Here is a 6,751-nt window from a genome sequence, read left to right as displayed (position 1 = left end):
CTTCCCAGAGATACCAGAAAGATAGCTCTGTAGGAGGAGAGCTCATTACATTTGTTTTTGTTTTTTCATTTTTAAATTTTGAAATTTTTTTAATGTTTATTTTCCACAGAGAGAGACAGAGAGCATGAGTGGGGGAGGAACAGAGAGAGAAAGACACAGAATCGGAAGCAGGCTCCAGGCTCTGAGCTGTCAGCACAGAGCCTGACACGGTGCTGAAACCCATGAACTGTGAGATCATGACCTGAGTCAAAGTTGGATGCTTAACTGACTAAGCCACCCAGGTGTCCCACATTTGTTTTTAAATATAGAAAATTTTCCCATTCAAAACATCCCTCATCTGGCCATTGACGAGTGGGGTCTCCATTAGTATATTTATTCCAAATGTGGCTCAATCCAATAAGCCTTTTTAATGGAAAGACCTGGAGGTAACTTCCGAGGCTTAGAATAAATCAGTAAGTCTTAGTCATGGATGCAAGTGGCATCTCCAAAGTGAGTACAGATGACAGAGCCCCCACAATCCAAAGTCTCCCGGAGTTACCCTATGAAAGCACAGACCTTTGTTGTCACAGGCGAACAGTGTAGTGAAAATGGTGTCTCTGGTCTGTCATGGGAACATGAGACACCTGCAGTCACAGACCCGCTAATCTGTGACATGGGGCAGGTGCCCCAGGAATGGGGCTTATGGGGCTTTTCTAACATTATTTCAAAATAATGAAAGTTGGGGTGACAAAGGCCCCCTATGGGCTGGGACCCCAATAACAAACTCCCCTGAGAGCCGGCATGGAAGGACAAAGAGACCACTGCCTGTGACCTCGTGTCTCAGATCCCCAGTCTCTTGGACTGGCCACCAGATGCACAGTGGTACATGTACCTTCTAGATGGTGGATGCCAGCAGGAATACTCTCACTGGTCACAAAGCCAGGCTCTCAGGACACAGAACAAGGCAGAGGAAGACCTCATTCACTTTTTACATAGGGGACCCACAGCAAAGTCGGTCGAAAGAGACGCTGGTCTGGCGAGAACCGTGAACTTCTCGGTGTCAGGCCGCTGGAACGGCCGGCCGATGGGGCCCATGTCTGTGTTCCACTATGGGGGTTTCTTCCCTGTGACAAACAACACAAAAGACAGACAAAAGAAAGCAGTGAGCATCTGTGGGAGGAACAGAATCAACAGAGGGCAAAGTACCCCTGACAAATCTTTACCAGAGTCGCTGTACCCAAGGAACTAGTGCACACAGATGTTTTCTCCTAAGGAAAGGGCTCTCACCGTCTTGCTTTTAGGGGACCCTGCGGGCAGAGCTCTGGGAGGCTGGGGGTAGCAAATAATTGAAGAAATAACGAGGTTTGTTTGCACAGCCTTGGTGGCCCTGAATGCCCTATTTTGGGGACAAGGATGCCTTCTACCCTCCAGGTGCAGGGAGGGTAGCCTTCACATGGGGAGCATTTTCTGCTTTCAGGGGACAAAGGAGGGTCAGGGTGTCCTTCTTAAGTAACTTTAATTCCAAAAAATCAATATGCCAAAGTGGCGGCCCGTCCTGAACCCCATCACACACATTCACCAAGAACGTGCCCACATCAGGTACTCTGCTGGGTATTTTGCCCATGTTTGTTGAGTGTCCACAGAACCCCGGAAAGCAGAGACAGTGACTCCATTTGTCCGACGAGAAAGCTGAGGCTTGGTGAAGGCAGTCATGGTTTCCCAAGCACCTAATACGGGCCAGGCCCTCCGGGCTCAGAGCCCGTGAGCCCAGAGTGTGGAGGCCCCATGGCTGTCACCTCTGGTGACTGTCCTGGTTGTGCCCTCTGCTCTGACTCACTCCCTCACAGTCAACTGTTTGCCACAGTTGCAGCAATCGCCTGCCTTCTAATTGTTTTCTCTAGTTGAGACTCTGGGGACACAGCTCTGACTTGATCATTTTTTTCATAGCCCTGGAAAGTAGGAGGAGCTGTAGGGGACAGTAAGTGAGCCTCATTGCCTGCCCCAGGTGCTTCTGGCCTTTGGGCCGGACCCAAAGGAGTTCTCAGTGAATGTGGGTGGGGCCACAGAAGAGTCCAGACTGCACAAGGCAGACAGGCAGATCGCTACCGTTGAAACTACCTGACCGTTTTTATGAGGAATCAGTGATGAAGTCCTTGAACTCTTCCTGTCCCTTCTGTGAGCCAGGCCGTGGGGCACGAAGATGAGCTGAACGTTCTTTCTGCCGTTGCTGAGTTTACAGTCTGGTGGGAAGAAAATACATGGACAGGCACTACCAGCTGAGCGCTGTGACTGTTGCATGGGACCAGTGCTGTGAGAGCAGAGGAGATCGAGGGGGGATGGTGAGGCCAGGCCTCAGCACCTCAGATGGCTGTTGGGAGGGTGTTGGAAGGAAGAAATAAGCCCAGAAAGGTGGGTAGAGGCCATATTCTTTAATGGTCAGGGGCTCCCAGCAACTGTGTGGCAGAGAGAGCATTCAGACTGCCTCCTACAGACCTTCAGTGGCCGTTTCTGTTTTAAGATGGCCCAGGGGTGACCCTGGGATACACGGTTCTTTTGTCTGTGGCACCACTGCCTTCTGGAATAGGACCTGCTGTCTTCTAGTTGTTGTCCCGTCTCCTGCTCCAACCACGGCCTTCCATGGGAGCTGCCACAGTTCCAACACGAGCCCCGCTCCCTGCAGCCACCTGGAGGTGGGCTCATGAGTGGTTTCTTGGCATCGCTGGAAGCGCCTTGAGAAGCAGGAGATACGAGAGCCAGCAGGAGTGTTTCTTGCCTGCGGGAGTAGCAGTTGTGCGAGAAGGGAAGGAAGCAGAGGGCGCAGTGAGAGTTCTGGAAGCATGGCGTCCTACAAACCTGAGGCGCTACTCCCTTCCTGCAAGATGGCGGCGCACCTCTTCCTGCAAATAGGCCGGATATCCTGAGAGCTTCCTGGAAAATCCCCTTTGCGGTAGAAAGTCCAAGTTTGGGGCTTTTGCTGCCCACAGCCAGGAGAGTCCTAATAGCACCTAATCCTAAGCAAACACCACTACCGACTGACCCGATACTCAGTTTCCTTAACTCTATCCATTAAACACCCCTGTGAAAACCTCTCTTCCCTCTGCCACTTCCTCCCCTCACTTCAGAGAAGCAATGCTCGAAAATTATAAAAGAGAAATTCACCTTCATACTGGGGGTCACTGTGAGGGAACAGTTTCCTCCAGAAGCCGTGGTGGCCTCAGTGCGGAGGGCTTCCAGGAAGGTTACATACAATTGTGAAGAGCTGGGTAGGAATCTTTTCATTCCTGACCTTGAGGTAAAGGCCTTACACTGTGAGGCTGGCTCCCCTGGAGAGGTTTCAATCTCTTTTAGGATGAGTGCAACCAGGTGCTGAGAAAATGCAAAAGGAATAAATTTGGACTTCTCATGAACAGTTTTCCGAGAAGATCCCGAAGTGCTTCTAACTTTTGTTAAAGCTGAAGCAAGAGTGAATTAATGAAAAGTAACAGGGGGGCACCTGGGTGGCTCAGTCAGTTAAGCTCCAGACTTCAGCTCAGGCCATGATCTCGAAGTCCGTGAGTTTGAGCCATGCATTGGGCTCTGTGCTGACAGCTAAGAGCCTAAAGCCTGCTTCAGATTCTGTGTCTCCCTCTCTCTCTCTCTCTCTGCCCCTCCTCTGCACATATTCTGTCTCTCTCTCTCAAAAATAAATAAACATTAAAAAAAAAAAAAAAAGGAATTTACCACCCTAGGAAAGGGTGGTAAATTGAATAACAAAAAGCACTAACATAGAGAAGTTACCACAATCGTAGAACAGAGAGGTCATAGTATAGCAGTGCCTTTCATGGTTGAAGCCTTGTTGACCATGTAGGTTTTATTATGATTCGGGTATGGTGAGGCCAACAGATCAGGAGGTGACTGCCATGGGAAAGTCTTTTGTCACAGTTCCCGAGAGGAATGGGCACGCAGTGCCACACTGGGCCATGCAGGGCAACACCAGGGGCAGCTGGGACACATAGCCTTGAGGTGATTAGGGCAGGAGGAGGGTGTCCTCAAGAGTGACAGCCAAAACAGGTGGTGGCTGGGGGTGTGGAGGCTGGACGGGTTGGTTTGCATATGAAAGGTTCGCTGGCAGGCAGGTCTGGCCCCAGGATGTGAACGCATCAGAAACACATGGTTAATACAGGCCTCTGCTCCATAATCATTTATGACTTACACGAGGAAACTTGAAGTGTCTTCTAATCCTAGTGAAATACTTGATCTGTGGTTCCTTTCATATATATCATATATATATGATAATTATATCATGATATATATATGATACTAATTTCATTGATTTAGTTTTTGTTTTGTTTTCTTTGAGAGACAGAGAGTAAGCATGGGAGGGGGGAGACACAGAATCCAAAGCAGGCTCCAGTCTCTGAGCTATCAGCACAGAGCCTGACGTGGGGCTCAAACTCATGAACTGTGAGGTCATGACCTCAGCCGAAGTCTGATGCCTAACCGACTGAGCCATTCAGGTGCCCCATACTGATGCTTTAGTTTAAGAAGCTAACGGTTTATGATTGATGGACGAGTAATACTATGATAGCACTTGAATTCTTCTTTGAAAATCCTTTGCACCGCAGTAATGATTTGTATTCTACTTCCTGTAAAATGACAGCAAAAATTCTTTGCTAAGACTTTGTGCAAGTAGTGATGTTCAGTAGCTTTTATAGGTCAGTGTTCAAAAATTATTTCCGGTTTTTAGTTATGCGTTAATTGTTTTAGCCAAAGGCTTAGAATAGGAGAAATTTCCGTTGTTTTTCACCACACAGTTGTTCACCAAAGGGGCAATAATTTCTGTGAGGTGATGATTTTTATTTTTATAGTTCAGTGCCTGTTAATTCTGGGGACTGTGTTACAGCCTATTAAAGGCACTTGACTTCAGTGTTTGCAAAACACAACCTACTGATCCTTCCTCGTAAACGCCTCTAAGTACCTCGCCAGGTGCCCTCTACCATGGCCCTGGGGGCTTTCCCAGGCTGAACACACCCAATGTCTGTGTGTCCCTGGATCCAGTCTGGCCTGGACACTTGCTTGTTCTGCAACATCAAATCGCTCCACCATTTGTGCCATCGCGTTTCAGTTTGTTCTGGGTAGCCCGTGAACTTTGTGCCACACGAGGAGGAAAACACCTACCGAATGACGTGGTCCTTCATTTTCAAGGAAACCACCTGCTGACATCACCACTTCTTCTAAGCTCGTGGGTCACCATGCACTTTTGTTTAGCCGAATGACAGAGGCGAAAGAGGGATCTTTTGATGAGAGTCACAGCCAACGTTTATAGAGCACTTCCTGTGGTTTCAGGACTCCTCGTGATCCTTGGATGTGTGCCACTGTTCTCCCCACTTCGCGAATGAGCAATCAAGGGGCAAGGAGGTCAGCTTGCTCGAGGTCACAGTCACGAACTCCAGAGACTGTTCTGAAACCTCCACGGACCGCCTCAGGGTGGCCCTGCAGTTACTTTTATCATGTAACAATGCAGAATGAGAATCCAATGTATCACCTGTGGAAGGCGTATTAAGTGGACACCCATGGACCCATCTCCCCAACCCTCTGCCCCTACCGGGTGCAGCGCCTCTCCCCAGTGTCCTACAACACCTGCTCTGCCTCACCCACCGCATTCGGGCCTGCCCCCAAAGGCCAGGCTTGTTTTCCTTAAGAAAAACAAAACAAAAACCTTCTGCCAGTGGTCCTTACCATTACAGGGAGGGACCCCTTTGGGCATCTTGTGAGAGCGATGGACTGGACCTACGCCCAGGAAAAATGACAGAGCCACAAGACCTTGGAAAGGACTGGAAGGTTTCACCTGTGCCCTGAAGTGTGGGGAGCAAAAGACAGAACTACTTAGCAGTTCTACTGAGATAACCAATTATAATGAGGGGTGGAGGCTGGGCCATCGTGGGCAAACTGGTGGGGGTCTCACCTTCCTCTGGCTCCGTCCCTGGACTGCTGTCGTCGTCCACGCCTCGCCTAGAACCTTCTCCCCAGGCATCTGGCCCACCACTGTTGTCCTAGTGATCCCATCTCGATGGCGTGGCTATGACACCCCTCTTTGGATGTGATGCAGGCTCTACGTAGGGTATAGTACAAATGCGAAGTAATCAATGCTTACCTGTCCATTAGGATCTGCCGGAAGCCCCGCCTCCTCTGTCAAATCTTCTGACTGCACCAAACAATGTGGGCCATGTGAGCACAGGTGGTCGGGGCGGCTCACGCGCTCCATCCTGTCCTGCCTCGGTGGGTTCAGAGCACACATGCTGGAGCCCGATTTTCCAGATTTCAACCTGGCTTGGCTGCTTCCTCACTGTGTGACTTTGGGGAAGTTACTTAACCTCCCTGGGCGATGATTTTTCTGTGTCTATCTAACAGGGTTCCTGCAGGGATTAAATTTGCCAAGTATTTAGAACAGTATCTGGCACCGAGTAGGAACTACAGAAGCCATTAGCTCTTGCTGTTATCTCGAGGCCATAATCTTGTCAAAGGCCTACTTTAAGAAACTGGCTCTTATCAGCCCTTCCCAACGCTGTCCACACACGCAGTGGGTGGGGTGTTCCAGACACACTCCCCAAGTTTCCGAACAAGGTGGCTGAGAAGGTCACGAACCAGAGGCTGGAAAGCCAAGTGCCTGCTGCTCCTGCCCTAACCACTTGTTTGCAAAAGAGCCCGCCTCCAGCTGAGCAAAGAAACAAGGGCTTGGAGCCGATTTAATCCTCTTGGTTGGCTGCCCCATCCCCACACTCGGATGGCCCGG

At 49.8% G+C, this 6,751-nt stretch overlaps 1 long non-coding RNA gene across 1 annotated transcript; it reads right to left on the bottom strand.

The window, feature by feature from the left end:
* Positions 1 to 352: 352 nt before the first annotated feature.
* Positions 353 to 3,615, bottom strand: LOC147582578 (uncharacterized). The gene is made up of 2 exons (XR_015249310.1): positions 2,086 to 3,615; positions 353 to 1,103 (listed from the first exon to the last, which is right to left on the bottom strand). It is a non-coding gene; the product is annotated as an uncharacterized LOC147582578 (long non-coding RNA).
* Positions 3,616 to 6,751: the final 3,136 nt, after the last annotated feature.

The sequence above is a fragment of the Puma concolor genome, chromosome A3 (genome assembly GCF_028749965.1).
Source record: "Puma concolor isolate L17-30 chromosome A3, mPumCon1.1.hap2, whole genome shotgun sequence".
Taxonomy (NCBI): Eukaryota; Metazoa; Chordata; class Mammalia; order Carnivora; family Felidae; genus Puma; species Puma concolor.
The sequence above is the reverse complement of the archived record's forward strand: the minus strand, read 5'-3'. Positions and strand labels throughout refer to the sequence as shown.